The 17,432-nt window shown below is 32.2% G+C and overlaps 1 long non-coding RNA gene across 1 annotated transcript; it reads left to right on the plus strand.

Moving 5' to 3' along the window:
- The first annotated feature begins 3,634 nt into the window (after nucleotides 1-3,634).
- Nucleotides 3,635-5,156, plus strand: LOC114387607. Its single transcript, XR_003661357.1, has 3 exons — nucleotides 3,635-3,743; nucleotides 4,138-4,235; nucleotides 5,117-5,156. It is a non-coding gene; the product is annotated as an uncharacterized LOC114387607 (long non-coding RNA).
- The last annotated feature ends 12,276 nt before the right edge of the window (nucleotides 5,157-17,432 follow it).

Consider the following 17,432-nt stretch of genomic DNA (forward strand, 5'->3'; position numbering starts at 1 on the left):
TTATTTACGATTATGCACCGTCTTTTCGTTTACATCAGTTTTGTATAAAACCGATGTTATTCTAATGATGGTAAAAATAAATTTTCTACTAGTGAAGATAATCATGTTTCAAAATAAAACTAACGCTTTGGAAGTAAGCACGACCATTCCTCACTAGGGATGGTGGCAATGCTTCAAAATCAAGTTAGCGCTTCAGGAAGTTAAGTATGATCGTGCTTTGAAATCAAAATAACACCTAAAAAAACAAGCGTCCTTTAGAATGTGAATTAGCCTCAGGTGTTTTCATACGAAATGTATGCTGAAATGTTAGCTAGCCAGTGACTTCAATTTCATCCAAAGTTAAGGTCTATAGCTTAAGATATATGCTTTGTTTTCATACCACGAGCATCCAATAAGATGTTTCTAACTCTCTTTATTCGTGAGTTTTCTTTTGTATGTATTGGTGGTAAGTGATGCTCAGCAAGACTAAGATAATGATGCTAAAGATGAGACTTGGATTGTGACATCCACTACAAAAAAAATGACATATACCTACAGAAACTTTTTTCTACACACATAAATTAGTGTAGGTAAAAGTCAAAAAAATACTTATACCCAAAATTATTTGTCACAGTGTAGGTAAAAGTCAAAAAAAATAATTTCATTTCATCCTTGCACTACTACAAATATTCATTTCGATTAAAAACGCGCAACACATGGTCCTTCTCCTTTCGCGCTGAACAAAACATTGGCTTTTTCTAACCCTAGTCGCAGTTGCATCACCTCTGTCTCTCTCAATCAACAAACCCTATTTTTTCTATTTCCACACTCTCTCTGTCTGTCTCTCTCAATCAATGCCATTCCCTTTGTAGAAAACCTAGAAATTTCTACAAGTGAGTCTACCCTTTCCATCAAAATCGAAGGATATATCCAAGCGTAATAAGCCCTTACTTGAAGAGAGAAGAGGAAGGGGTGTTGTCATGGAACATGGAGAGTGGAAAGTTCAACACCTTCAGTTAATAAATAGTGAGAAGGTAAATATGTTAGCTAATAGTTTGTTTGCTTGACTTTTGTTAGCCGATAAACCCTAAACCTCACCAAACACTACATTGGCGAGAGACTTCACTGAGGGAACCTTTTTCAATGTCTGTCAATGACACCGATCAATCCAATAAGGCTCACAGAACTAGTCAATCTAGTGCCAAAACCAACAAGAAGAAGACTAAGAAGAAGCAGAAGCAGAATCCCGATAACGTCTGAGGATCCGAGGAAGCAAAACCCTAAGGCATTTGCCTTTTCTTCCTCCAACAAAGCCAAGTGCTTGCAATCACGCGCCGTCGAGAAAGAGCAGCGCCGCCTCCACGCTCCCATCATCGACCGCTCCTACGACGGGCCTGCTCCCTACGTCGTTGTCGTGCAGGGCCCTCCTCAGGTGCATATTATTCTATTCTCTTTTCTTTCTCTTGAATTCAACTCAACACAATGCAATTAGTTGCTAATCTTGCTTTGATTTCAGGTTGGGAAGTCACTGTTGATAAAGTCTTTGGTTAAGCATTACACGAAGCATAATTTTCCCAATGTGAGAGGTCTAATTACCATCGTATCAGGTCTATGGTTGTTTTTTCTATACCCATGCTTTTATTTGTTTATTAATGCATGTGTGTATTTCAGAATTTCTCTGGACTTGGTTAAAGATGATTGTTGTGTATCACATATGTCAGGGAACCAAAGGCGGGTGCAGTTTGCAGTTTGTGGAATGTCCGAATGATATCAATGGCATGATAGATGCCGCGAAGTTTGCCGATCTAACACTTCTTCTTATCGATGGAAGTTATGGTTTCGAAATGGTGAGTTAGTTTTGAATGATGACAGGTTTGTGAATGTGTTTGTTCTCATGTCGAGGTGCTACTGTGTGATTTTCTTGAAGTTTGGCTCAGCATTAGTTTTTATATAATAAGGATGCTATTTTTGAGATTTTACTTCACTTGCAGGAAACCTTTGAGTTCCTTAACATATTGCAAGTTCATGGGTTCCTGAGGGTCATGGTCAAAAGGCAAATGTGTCATCAGGAGCTCTAGGTGATGAACATGGCACAATTTAATGAGTAGTAATGCTAAGAATGTTGAACAGAATGACAAAATAGAAGCTTTGGATAAATATCAGCCTGGGACTGGTTCAGATGAAGATGAAGATGCACCAAATAGTACTGCTAAGAATGGAGTCCACTTGCAAGAACATATTGATTTTCATGATGGAAGATGGAGGAGAAGAGCAATATTTGGAAATGATTGTGTAGTCAATAAAATTATTTTTCTTTTGTTTCACTTTTGTTTGTGATATGTGTATCAGTTTGCATTGATAATGCTCTACTGGGTTACTCATAATTTCAGACTGACTTCATTGATAGGATTCAGAAGGGGATGAGGATGGTGCTACCAATGATGATGATATAGAATCTTCAGAAGAAGAGGAGGAAGATGGCAATGATAATCATGACACAAATGGTGTAGTTTTCCTCTTATCTTTGTTAAGATTTATATCTTGTCTATTTTTATCTGGCTGTATAAATTTGTTTTATTCATGCTCTCATCTCAGTACTAGGTTTTGGTAAATCCTTGTAAATCTCAATACTAAGGGCACTGATTATTTTAAAAAGTTTAGAGTTTTATTATTAAACTTGTAATTTTTTATTATTATTGAATTTTGATTAGTTTAGAGTTTGTTCAATTTTGATTAGTTTAGAGTTTATTATTAAACTTGTTACTCATGTCTTCCATCTTCAATCTCTCTTCTTTCCATGTTGTTGCTCACCAAGGTGAGCTTTTTTGTACGTGTGGTGGCAATGGAATAAGCTGTGTTGGTGTTGGCTTTAGTGGGCAAGTTGAGAAGGCACCTTCTGCTGCTTGTTGTGGCAATGGTGCTTGTGCTATTAGTCTCTTCATTTGCTTCACCTCTCAGCGATGAAGGTGTGTGTGCACGTACTCTCACCTTTGAGACACCCGTTTTTGCTCATTTTGTTTCCTTTGCTTTCCCCAAAGAGAAAAACAAGAGTTTCTCTTGCATTCGTGCATGTGGGTGTCTGTGAGGATCACGTTTGGTTATGCTGGAGGGTTAAAAATCCAAGCTTGTTTGTTTTCATGAGTTTTCCCAGAGAAATGGAATGAGTAGTGGAGTGAGTGAGCCCAGTTATTTTGAGTCCTTTTTTAATGAGTTTTAACTCTAATTTTCAGCAAGCATAAATGGGTAGTAATAGTATCATACATCATACTCTATGTTTACTAAAGGGCATTTGAATTGAAAATTGTTTCAATTCAAATTCATCCAAGCTGATTGATTACTAGACCTTGCTGTTAAAGCTTCAACTAACTAAATAGTAACTTGTCATCTTTGATCTTTTAGTCGAAAATAGGAGCATGAAAAATGAAATGAACTATATTAGGAGCTGTATTTTCATCTTCATCAGCTACATTTTTTTTATGCTGCTGTTATTTAAATCTTTAATTTGCAATTGCAACACTTCCTTCTTGCAGTTAGTGGAAGTTCAGGGCTGCAGAACAGTTCCTTTGTTTCTGGCATGAGTACAGGATGGGTTGTTATATGGCTGGTACCTATGCAAACTGTTTCAGCTTAATGAATTGTTCCTTACGGAGCCTTAAAAGGCTAGGATTTATCATTACTATGTACCTGTCTTTCTCTGGTGTGAACAGCAGATTACTGAGCATCAGTCGAAGTTTAAAGATGGAGAAGATATACCTCCTTTAGTGGTATGCTACATACTTGTCACTCTCTCTGCCATAGTGTTATTTATTTTTATTTTAATTTGGAAAACTAGGTAACTAACTGCTCCATAATTCATGTAGATAATTCAATAATATTATTTCCTACTCCTTAATTAGACATATATACACCAGTTTATCTTCAATCAGCTGTAAAAGACACTTGCACAACTAACAATTTACTCGTATTTAATCACTAGATTTAGTTAGAAGATATTTATGACTAATTGTAAATAACTTTCAAGATCTCAGAGGGGCAGAAGATCAAAGCCAAGACATCCTCTCGTATATAAAGAGTGTCTCTAAAATCCAATGATAGGATATTTATGTACTTTCTAGTTTCTAAGTACATCATTCATCCATTTCTTTTGTTGTTTCACAGGATGTCTCTTCCAAAGCAATCATCAATAGAGCTGAATTGAGTTCTAATTATAGGACATCCAGTGGCTCTGATATGACATTGTCAAGTTCTGATGACAGGTTAGATTTTTAAATAGCCGTGAAACCTTCCATTGGAGTTCTTAAATTGAATATTTCATGGCTTATAGAGTACAAGATGTTGCTGAGTTACTTGACATGATGGTTGAGGATATTCCTTTTTCTGGAATTTGTTAGTGTATAATTTAGTTTTTTTTATTTTAAAAAATTCTAACAGTTATAATGCAACAATAATATCAGAGTATTTCATAACTCTTGTACAAAAAACAAAACTACTACGACCATTTTTAATGTCCACAAATTATTATGTCTATTTAAAACACTCACATGTTAAGAAAATCGTTATTTTATTGATGTTTGTTTATTCGGGTAGAAATGGAGTGAAAAGAAATAGGAAGAAGGTTTTAGAATTTGAGTTAGGAGTAATTGGCCTAAAATTGTTTAGTTTGATAAAAAAGATTTGAGTTTGAATGTTAAATACTGAAAATTAAGTTATAGCACATACCTAATTAAGAACCTTTTTTTAATCCGAGTAGCTGAAATCTTCAATATAAAATATACGTATAAACTCAAAGACAGTCATTGGATTGTCCTTTTATAGGCATTATTGGGTGGATATTGGGTAGATATATCCCGTGCAGAGCACAATTAATTGTAAAGGAATACTTATCAGTGATTGAGAGGAAAGAGAGAGATTTCATACTTGAGACTCATATTCATATATATATATATATATATATATATATATATATATATATATATATATATATATAAGTTTGGGTAGAAAAGTCAGCTAGACAATTAATAAAGTTTGATGCGTAAGTAGAGCAGACAACTTTGAAAATTGGGGCAAATATACTTTTCTACTTTCTATATTTCTTTTTTTGTATCTAACTCCGTCCTTGGCCATCTCCATATTGAAGTTCCTAAGAGGTTCAGGCTTGCAAAGGACACAACATTTGGACAAAGGCACTTGAATAACTGGAGTCAGTCATCAATTTCCTTATGGATGGTAAGGACATATTTATTAGGAAAAAAAATCTCTTAATTAGCCTTTAGCTAAATTCTGAATTTCGAGATTTTAGTTTGCAAGTGACACGTAAATTAATTTCAAAGTTCCTCATGCTTTTGTACTCTACTCGAATCAGGTTAGCTTCTTCAGACAATTCTCTGGATCTGTTAAAGAAAGTTAAATAATAAAAGTTTCCTTTTAATTTGTTCACTGATATATTAAGCGAAAGCCTGGTTATTGATTGTGATGAATAGAGTAGAAGGAGGATAATATAAGTTCTTTTATAAATATTGTTTGAATTTGGAAGTTTTTTCCCCTTGAATTAAAGCACCATGTTACTCCCTAAATTTTTATGTCAAGAAAAAAATTGGCCAAATTAACCCTTGAGCATACTGAAATATAAACTTTATTTGGGGTTTTTATCAAAAAGTTCAAGTTGTAAAAGATTCTAAAAGACATGTTAAGATAAGATTCTAAAACAATGTTCTATAGAGAGATCTATTGTAGAAGATAATCCTAAAGTAACTTATAAAATATTTTAGAATGAGTAAGTAAGTTTGTATTTATAAGGAAAATTTTAAAGAATTATTTGTAGCCATTGGATTAAGTGATAGTTGGAAAAATTCTAACCATTTGTTTAGGAAAAATTATTACTATAAATAAGGATGATATATTAGAGTTTATATAAAGTCAAAATCAAGCCAAAAATCAAAAAGTGATCATTTGTAAAGTAATCTCTTCCTTCAAAACTTTCTAATCTCTTTCATTCCAACGTAACGATATTTTGGACTGCCAATCAGTCCTCTTTCATATGATGAAATGAGAATATTCCAATTAAAGAAAATAGTATTAAAAAGAGATAAATTAAACCTTCATATTGTAGGGACCTCTTAACTCTAAGTCACATGCAAACCCAATTAATAAGACCAAGCATGATACATAAGTATCACTTTTTAAACACTTAATCAAATACTCATAATTTTTTTATTATTATTATATCACATCATAATATCTATAATATATTTTATTCTCGTTTATCTATTACTATGTGTATAATGACTCATTGGATGTTGGATGCCCATCCATACTTTTCCAATAAGACCCTCCTCCTCACATTCCTAGCATTTAGCAAGCCATCCCCATAAATAAAAAATCAACTATTTCATTACATTCATTCAGAAAAATAAAATAAAAAATTCTAATTTTTTCGTGTTTTTTCTTTCGATTCTGTTGCTTAAATTTTACTTATGTCATTAAAGTTTGCATCTAATATTTTAACATTTTCTTCGGCATAATATCAAGTTTGCTCAAGTTACTCGTCAATTTTATTCATGTGTGAGTACAATGTATTTTTGACAGCATGAAAAGTAACACGTTGAGGAGTTGTGTTGTAATTTTTGTATCTGTCACAATCAGAATTTTATTGAGCTATTTTCTATATGGCATATTGCCCATTTTATGTAAATGATGAACACCTTTACATAGCCTTCATTGTGTACACTTTTAGGTTGACATGATGGTATTCAATGTAATGTTCATATACTGATGCATTCTCTGTTGATATCATTGTACGTGATTGTAATAAAGCTGTGGCTTTTAGAACTTTTGCGGGAAAATAAGAGAATGCTGGACAAATCAGTTAGAGAAATAGAATGAGAGAGACAAGATTTGCAGTCACAGGAGAAGAAACTGATTTTGGAGATAAAGAAAAGTGCCAAACAAGGCCAGATGCTATGGTGATCGTGTTTTGAAATTTTGCTACTATTTGTTGCCTTGTTTGCTTTAGCTTTTGGTTAGAGCACTCCCTATGCTAGCTTAGCTGTTCTTTATTGCATATCTATAATACCCTCCTCTGCCCCCTAAGGTGGAGGGTGAATTTGAGTTTTCAATGGTGATGAATGACCACTACAAGGGGAACTCTTTTTTAAATTACAAAGTCCAAAAGTCACCTAACAGGTAAGTATATAATGTAATGTTTCTTTTAGGTGGATGAATATCAATGGTTAGTCTGTCATGTTAATTTGATTTGGCACTGCTTATCTGTAGAGGTAAGAACCAAGTAAAAGCATCATGTAATGTGGGCAGTTGGACAACAGAAATGGATAGTCAGCCATCTGGTTCTGCTGCAGATGTTGTAGATGTTAATGAGTCTGGAAGTAGCAAGTTAGGTGGATCCGAGCCTGAGGGTGATGTTCTCTGCTTGCAGGATCGATTAAAGTGGCTCAATCAGCAGGTCATCAGAAAGGTTGTATAATTTCCAAAAGTCTATCCTTTCATGATTTACTGCGATCACTATCTACATCCTCTTTTCGTCTATCCTTCCTTTCAAGTTTTTTGTTCTAAGTGCTGCTCCCTCATGATAGATTACCTGTTAACTTTTTCATGTTTTTTTTATACCATCAAGGACAACCTGGAGTGTTTTGCTAATTGAGAATGACTTTAAAAGAAAAAATTATATTGGTCTTAAAAATGAGAATGATTGTACACCCCGGTTTATCTTATTTCTTTGGGATCTGGAAATGAGATGAAAATAAAATTTATCATCAAGACTGAAAACCAATTTGATGCTTTAATGTTTCTCTTGTTTAAAGGTTGGTCTGCATTATAATTGAAGTATTCATGGGAAAAAATATGTTTATACTTTTCTTCTTTCTATTATGATTTCGTTTTTAAATTCTTCCATTCTACTATCATTTCTATTAGCTATGTAGATGTCAAGATTAAATGGGCTTTGTAATCACATTCTTTTGCACTTTCAAGGCTTTCCACTTCTACAGGGACAGGTTTTAGTTACTCTTCTGATGCTAGTGACATTCATCAAACAAATCCTTAATGACCATGATGGAGATATGTGTAAGATGTCTCTCTGGTGACCCAACTGAAAGGCCTTCTGTGGAACATATTCTCTGGAATTTGCAGTTTGCAGCCCAAGTTCAGAATTCATGGAGAAGAGACTCAAGTGATCACAGTTACTCACCTGCACCATCCTCTAGGGAGACATAATTAATATTAATTTGTATGAAATTTCCAGCAACTAATAGGGCCATCAGTCATCTCCAAGTAGTCAAGACAGAGCACTCTATGAGAGGGTGCTGGACAATAAGGTGGAGTTTGGTTCCCCAAATAAGCGGTCTGGCGGATTCTTTAACTTTGCTCTAGTAAGCAGGTTGCAGCACTTTTTGTTGTGTGTGATTTTAGAGATATATGAAGTTTGAGAATTAAACTAAATAGAACTAGCATTGTTACTGTGGTTATATAACTAAATAGAACTAGCATTGTTACTGTGGGGGGGAGCAGGCCGGTGTTCTGAAGCTTAATGTTCTTGTTGCAGTAATATAAAATTTTGAGACCTGAAAGAGAAATTATGGTTATATATAAATTTGTTCATGTATATTTCACCGGTACCTCTAGTACTGTTATGATTCATATTAATAATATATAATTTCTGCCTTCCAAAAAAAATATGGCTATATATAAATTATGCAAAATTTTATTCATTTTTAAAGGTATAAATTATGTATGTTCTAAGCTCTCTCTAAGATCTAAACATTTACCTACAGTTGAAGATGATATGTACATATTAAAGACTTTTACCTACAGTTAGGAGATGTAAGTAGAAGTTAATGACTTTTACATACACACTATACATAGTAGGTAAAACCTATAGTGACAGACAATTAGCCGTCATTATATGTCCCCTCAAAGTTGACGGAAGAAACGTCCGTAAGACAAAGTCTATTATACATTTACCTACAGATTTTTTATTTATAGTGACAGTTTTTGTCTGTAGGTATAGGTCATTTTTCTTGTAGTGATCGGGGTTAGACTATTTATTTTTATGTTTGGATTTGTTTATTTCATAAACCTTTTGTATGACCTTTTGGTGCGCAAAGTTTTAATTGTTAATGAAATTTACTATGGGAAAGTATAATGTGATATCCTTTACCTTGTGAAAGAAATTTTTTAATTAAATTATTCTCTTTTTCCATAATATTTTATTTAATAATTAGCTATGGTATAAAGGATGTCACACAAATCACGTTATATTCTAAAATAATATGCTAAATTAAATGTCTAATTGCAAAAATTTCAATCGATATGAAATCTGTTTCCTACAATAAGATGTCAATACACGTTATGAAATCTGTTTCCCAAAAAAAATTCGTGCATCGCACAAATTAATTATATAGATCTTTTCTAATTTTCAATTTTTTAATTTTATTAAAGACATTTGTCTCAGATACTAGTGAGTATAGTATATATGTAAAAGAAATTATCTTTTAGAGATAGATTTAAATTAACCGTCACTAATTAAACAAAAAACGAGAGATTACGTAACATTATATGGTTTTACTGTATTAATTTAAAAATAAATACTCCTAATTATTATTATCTGTGAGACAGAATATTCCATGATCACCAGGTTGAGTGTAAATGTAGAAATTAAAGGTGTTGTATTATTGAGAAAGCATTTTGTCTCTAACTAACTGAAAGAAAAAAAAAGTTTAAGGGCATATTTGAGTAAACTTCTTTAAAAGCACTTCTAAAAAAAGAAAATAAAAAAAAAATATGAGATGAGTTTTTTCATAAACAAAAATAAGCTCTCCATGAGTTAATTTTTAGAAACTCACCAATATAACTTCTCTAAAAGATAAGATGATATGTACAAATTAACTAATGGAAAACTCATTTTAGCTAATAGAGAAGCTCATTTCATTTTTTTCTTCTTATTTTCTTCTTTTAAAAGTGCTTTTAGAGAAACTTACACCCAAACAAACCTTAAGTCTATTATGTTCAGGTCTTTTTGCTCTGAGAAGGTGACCACATATATATATATATAGTACCAATACCATGCAAAAGCCCTAACTTAAGGAGCAGGGCCCCACACTTTGCCCGTTGTTTCCGTTTAGCTTTGCCACTGTTTCCTCATCGCCATCTACCTCGTTCTGATAGTGTTACCCAACCCCTACAACTCTTCAATTCACTCATTCCATCTTCATAATGCATAGGCCACGTCTCTTTCACATTCAAACATTAGGCCTGGAACTACAGATGTTGACACTTGTAAATGGACCTAGCAAGTAGCAATAAGTAAGTATACATCTACAAAAAGATATACATAGAGAAAGACAGGATCAATTCACACTCTAGGTGGTGTCTAACTTTTAGATTATATGTGTATTTGAAGTGAAATGATTCATGTGTAAATGATTTTATTTTAAAAATAAGTTAATAGTAAATTTTATTATACAACAAAAAGTTATATATTTAAAATTTCCTCTACTCAATTAATTTTATATTTAAAATTATTTTTTTTAATGTGAGACCAAGCATGTAATATTTATCTAAATCATATTAGCCCGTAAACATAATTAATTTTAGAAGAAGTGAACTTAATTGAATCTAAACACAAAAGCCATATGTGGAATAGAAAATATTTAAAGGCAATGTTTTAAATGCCAACAATTTATCTAAGTGTTTCCACTATAGATTCCTATTAATATATACATAATCAATAATTATTAATAATAGAAATGACTTCATTAAACATATTTTTTAGACAATTTTATCCTCCATCAGTTTATTTTTTTTAACGACTGTAACACTACCTTTTAGTTAATTACTTTTTTTTTTCTTCTTTCTTTTAACTTCTAAACCTTTCTTTTTTTTCAATTTTATTTTTATTTAAAATATATAGAGAGGTACTCCGTGCCTCTCTTCCCCTAGTAGCTAATAATGATCGGATATGCTTTAATATAAATATATATCCAAAACCACATAATAAACGTTAAATATAATATATTAAATGTTTTGAATTTATTCAAAAATTAAAATATTCATTAAATGATATTTGTATTTTTATATAAATTAAAAATTCTTATTTTTAATTTCTTATCATATAAATATAGAGACACATGATAGTCTTCGAGAGAGAGGGAGACATGATAGAAACTTTGTTCATATAGAGAAAATATAAGTGTGTCTTCCTTCTAATTAATGAGAATTGAGAACCAAACCAGAAGACCAAAAAAAAAAAACATCTGACTTTTACAAGAATACACTGCACAGAAGCCAAAACTACATGAAGATGAAGCAAAATCAATTCTTCTAGCTAGAGGTTAGAGTTAGGTTTGGCGTGTGTGGCTTCAGCAATCCACAAAGAGCAACAAGAACAGAAAGTCTCACCATGCACGAGAGGCTCAAATCCGTTTCCGGAATACTGAGACTGCATGCAAGGTTCTTTATATTTCTTATTTTCTAAATTTAACTAATTGATCGTCATGACTATATATCTTTATATTTTTTGTTAGAGGGTTCCAAAATGCTATCGTTTTGTCACACGCGAAGGACCAGTGGGGTTAAGAACGGTTATCAACAATACCTACGATTAATCATTATGTAATTTTTATTTTCAAACTAAGCAAAAGTAACTTCATTTCAGGAGGAGTATATATAGGAGAAGTGCGTATTATTGAAGAGGGACTTTTGATGTCGTTTTAGAGATCAACAAAAAGAGTCGAATTTCGGGTTCTAGCTCTTCAACCTAGTTACACATGATATTAGTGTATTAAATATTATTATTACTTTTTTATATAATATTAAATTAAATATTATTTGTATAAACCTATATTTTGTCTAAATATTATTATGGTAGTAAATATTGGATAATGAATTTCTAATAAGAGCATAAACTAATTAAGCTGTAATATTACATATACGAGAACGTAGCAACAGATATGTAGACTTACAGAAAATATCAATGCATGCATTAAACAGAAATTAAGGATATTATAAAAATTAAGATGGTAGAATTAGAAAATTACGCCTAAAATGGTTTGATCACATAAGAAGATGAACTCAACTCACTATAAGGTTTAGTGGTGGAAGATTGAATAATATACGTGTGATCTTAAGTTTTATTCTCATTGTCATTATTGTATACACACAAAAATGTAAGAAGATAAACGTAAATCTAAATAAGTGAAAATGATCGAATAAAATATAATTTAATGCCTTCGAGCTGGGATTGCTTAGTTTGATCGAAATCTGACTAATACTCATTGAAGTGTGTGTTTTATCCATTTCGGAACAAAGTTTAATAATTAAATGAAGATCAGGAAAAACTATGAATATAACTAAAATAAAAATAATTGAATGGCCTCTCCATGGATATAGTTTTGACACAGCACAAACATGTTATTAAGATCATATGCGTAATGTGAAAAGATATACTTTTCTATCCATTTCAGTTTGTATTTCTTTTTTGTAGTTTTATTTTTTTGCTTTAAGTTTTAAAAACTAATTAACTTGTCAATTGTATAACTTTCCTTCAAAACGTTCACACACGCCAAAAAAATGTAAGCTTTAATTTACATATACATGAGGCTGTGATGAAATAATCTAGGGTCATATATAGATGAAGAAAATAGAAAAGAAATATTTTAAGTTTTTACGGACTTTCGTTGGTTAAGCTTCAATCAGACCATGATCGGATTGAACTTATAAAGAGGTCAAAATTAAATAAAGGCTCAAAATCTAAAGTTTAAGTCCTACATTTCATCGGAAAGTTCAATGTGAGCTAGTTGTGGACTTGGTACGGGCCATGGGCTATAATGAGTTTGTCCCAAAAGGTTCAAATTAATTTAGACTTTTATCGTAAAGCCTCATGCTTGATGAAAGTCGAACTCGTACATGTCTTTTGTTGGTTAAACTCCAATTAACCCACATTCAAATCAAGCTAAAAGGGTCCAAATTTAATTTATGCTCAAAATTTAAATTCCATGATTGAATGGGTATGAGTCGAGATAGTCGTGAGCTTGATGTGGGTTGGCCCTGTAACAACTCACCATCGTTACATGAAACATGTTAAAACAGTGAAGAACACATAGGAAAATAACAACGAAAATATCATAAAACATCACAAGGTATACAAATGAAATCTCATTAAACTCATAGTATTGGCCTAAGGATTATTAGTCTTAACATATTCTATTTGAGATAAGTTTTCAGTCTAGGGAGTCTCAACCTCACTTGAGTCTTCATCTATCACAAACCATTTAATCGATGCATCATAGACTCGAGGGTTCTCACACGAAGAACTACAACAACTCATATCTCGCTATGAATTTCTAATAGTACGAACAAATTAGGAATCATAATGAAATCACACAAGCATACTCATTGACTACAATTATTCTCTCCTAGGAATAATTGTATTCAATACACAACAAACACCATACCAGTGATCTCCTTAAAGAATCAACTAAATATGGTTCAAACAACTAACAATCATTCTCTCATGAAAATGATTTCACAACACATAACAAATAAGACTAAAGACCTATTTTTCAATAAGTTTGTCATATAACTTCGACTCTCACCTTCAGTGCTCAAACACGATTTTGAGGTAATCAATCTCCAAATTGCATTGTAGCCACTTTTAGCGGACTAGACAACACAACCAAAGGGTTTCCTAACTCAAGCTAGAGATCCAACACATAACTAGTACCCCTAAAATATCATACTCGACACTTGAAAGATACTCATACCAAAACAAACAACCAAAGCTACACAATAGAAGACACAACAAATCTATTTCCCATAGGTTTTTTCCCAAAGAACACGACTGACTCTAATACCATAAATGTAACAACTTTTCGCTATTACATGAAACTTAGAACTAACTTAAGCGGAATACTTTATTTTAAATCATTTAAAACTCTTCAATTAATTTGATTAAGAAAATATTTGTAAACTTTTCGCCTTTCAAAGGATAATACACGCAACTCGAAAAATAAAACATCACATGACTTATACACACACACACACACAACATCATAATAATTCAAATATCCTAAAAACATGCGTACAAACATAAATCACACTATAAGGATAAACTACATAAAGTCTGAGTTAGCCAACACTATACATAAAACTAATGAAAAACAATACAAGAAGGACTACATCTTCATGCCCATGCTCTAAAGAAAGGATCCACCTCCTAACCATATGCTCCCACGAACACGAAATTCCAGATTATCACAGTCACAACCACATGCGTCACACATAATTGTAAGCTTACAAAAAATAAACATACTTAAAACGGGATAAACTTAAATCATTTAAGCATGACCTACTATCATCACATATAAAACATAACATGAAGGAATCATACATAAAACATAAGTCTTAAAATCCACATAACAAAGAATATCATAAGAATCATGAGTTCATCAATCATGATATCAACATTCAATCATCATACACCATGATTTATCCTTCAAACATCATCATCACCAATACATCAATCATCGACACCAAAGATAGACTCAACTCCATGAAGATTCCACCTTTTGAATGATTAATCCAAGTACATCCCTTAGCATAGTCTCACTCTATGATCTGACCATTCGTGGAGACTCGAATTAAACCTATGGAGGAAGTGTAATTTTATCAAAAATGGATGAGAGTGGGTGGTGACTTACCTCAGAAGGCTTGCAAAGAACTTAACCTATCTAGGAGTTTGCCCACCCATTCATTCTATAGGCTTTTTCATCATTAGGCACCACTGACAATCTCTAGCACTAGAATGAGGACCTTCTTAGTACCCCCAACTTACATGTCTACTCACAACAACAAAAATAAAACTCTAATTTCTAGAGGTTTAAGATATGACACCTCCGTACCCACCATCCCATTCATGGTCAGTTTCAAGGATTCAAGTTTCACCATCAACAACAATTCATCTCATATGTACTAAAAGGGTCACTAATCCCCCTGGGAATTAGTTCTCAACACCTCAACATGCTATTCGAAGTCAAAACGTAAGGGTGATACTCAGGAATATACCCCACTAGGCGAGACCCCCGGGTTGCTTTAGTGAGGCGTAGTTCTGGCATGGAACTCACCCTCCCAAGTATAGCATTTTTTAGCAACAATAAAATCTTCGCAATGAATATAATTAACTCTTTTTCATACATATGAATGATTCTCAAAACAAGATTATCATCCACAACAATCATATGATATCACAAATTCATTCATCAATCTCAACACCATAAGAGGTTATAACATCATAGATTAATCATTCATATGTCTATCACAATCATGAACTCACCATAGTTTAATAAACCTAGCAAGACATTCCAACACCTTGAATTCTTGCAACAACTCACCAAAAGCTCATATGAATATGAATCTCATGATCTCAACATAAACTCAGCTCTAATCATAAAATAACATCATCTCAACCACATCTCATATCATCATAAATTCATAAGATCTCAACAAATAATTTACACAAGAAAAATGAACATAAATCACATCCACATCAAGAACTGATTTTCTGGACTCAAAATTGATCATTGGACTCAACTAGTCATTGGACGTGAGACTGGTCATTGGACAACATACTAGTTATTGGATGCTAGACTAGTCATTGGACGCTAGACTGGTAATTGGACGTGAACTCTGTAAAATTTCAAAATTTTGTAGAATTTCCTCTCATGAAAATTAAATTTGTGCCAAGTCCACCACTAGAAATTACAATGTTACAGGTCCACAAAAACTTAAATTTCATTTGGGTTTCTATAAAACAAAGTCCAAAGCTAGGGGAAAGCTCGACTCACATAGGATTTTTCGGGCTAAGCCTAAATCAAGGTAAAAAGGCTCAAATTTAATTTGTTTAAAAGTCCAAGCTCAATATTTCATCAAGTGGGTTAAAGTCATAGGTTCAATGTGTAGGTTGTAGGCAACAAAGAGTCAAGGAAAAAACTCAAATTCAATTTAGGATTCTAATTAAAATGAGGTGCAAGTTTAGTTTGAATGAACTTTTTTGCAAGCTAAGCCTAGATTAAGTTATGATCAACTTGGGCTAAAAGACCTAAATATAATTCATGTTTAAAATTTAAACACCAAGTCCTATATTTCATCTGAGTATAGTTCACATCAAGTTGGTTGCACGTTACAATAAGTCAAGTAAAAACAAATGCCCAATTCAATTTTAACTTTCAAAATGAGTCTCAAGCCTAGAGAAAGTCTAACTTTGTACATACTTTTGTGAGTTAAGCCCAAATTTAATTCGTCCTAATTTTTTTAAAAGCCTACATTTTATTGTGTGGATTTGGGCCAGGTTGATTAATTTAATTCGTTTTGTCTCCTAATGAGAGATAGAGAAGATTTTGTAGAAGATAGAAAGGATAAAGAAAAGTGAAAACGAGACAAATTCTAAAAACTTAAACTACAATTAATTTTATTTTTAAGTTTTCCAAGTAAGTTAAAATAATTTTGAAATTCATTTAAAAATTATTTCAACTCATTTGTATCCAAAAAAGTTTTATTTTTAAATTTAAGTTACAAAAGAAAAAAAGTTAAAAACTTATAATCACCTCAAAGTGGACTTAAATTTTGTGAGCCAATTTTAACCCGTTAGAACGGGAAACCTACTAAGCAACTTATAGCCTAACAACTAGCAAGCATGGACATTTCACGATCATAATAAAACAAAATATAATATAATGATAAATGATTTTTTTAATCGGTAAATATTAGTTTTTTTGTTAAAAATATTAGTTGGAGAAATTTAAATCCGCAACTTCTTCGTTCTCCCTTTTACCTTTAAGTCCCTCATTTCTAACTAAAGACAATCTTATATTTCTTATGGTGACAAAGGATAATATTACAACTTAATTAACCTATCATATATCCTTTTCCGCGTACCAACTAAGCATAAAAGAAAATGATCACAAGCTTTTTCTGGTAGTGGAAGGTTGGATAACCCTTTTCTGGGTATGATCGCCTCTCTTTATGGAACATCAAACATTGAAGGACACTTTTTTTCTAAATTTCCGTCTTTCTTTGGCCCTTATTACATACTATCCTTTAATCTGCTTCTGATATATATTCATAGTTTTGCTTCTCTTTACTACAAATGCTAAATTAATTAATTAAAACATAATGGAAAAATGAGTTTTGAGAGCCACTAGCTAGTGCTACTACACCTTTATGAAAGGAAGAATGCATTTCAAGCACGGGGAAATCTCAAGCATAGAAGCACCAAATCTAATCACAATGTAATTAACCACTATTATATTCACAGCTTAAAAGAATAACAAATAAAAAATTATAAAAAGTTATAGTCATTAAAAAGCATAGGTCACATTAAATATTATTTTTTCTAGAATAATTATACTTAATTATTTAACCATTGTCTTAATAATAATGGTTGT

The sequence above is a fragment of the Glycine soja genome, chromosome 15 (assembly GCF_004193775.1).
Source record: "Glycine soja cultivar W05 chromosome 15, ASM419377v2, whole genome shotgun sequence".
Classification (NCBI taxonomy): domain Eukaryota; kingdom Viridiplantae; phylum Streptophyta; class Magnoliopsida; order Fabales; family Fabaceae; genus Glycine; species Glycine soja.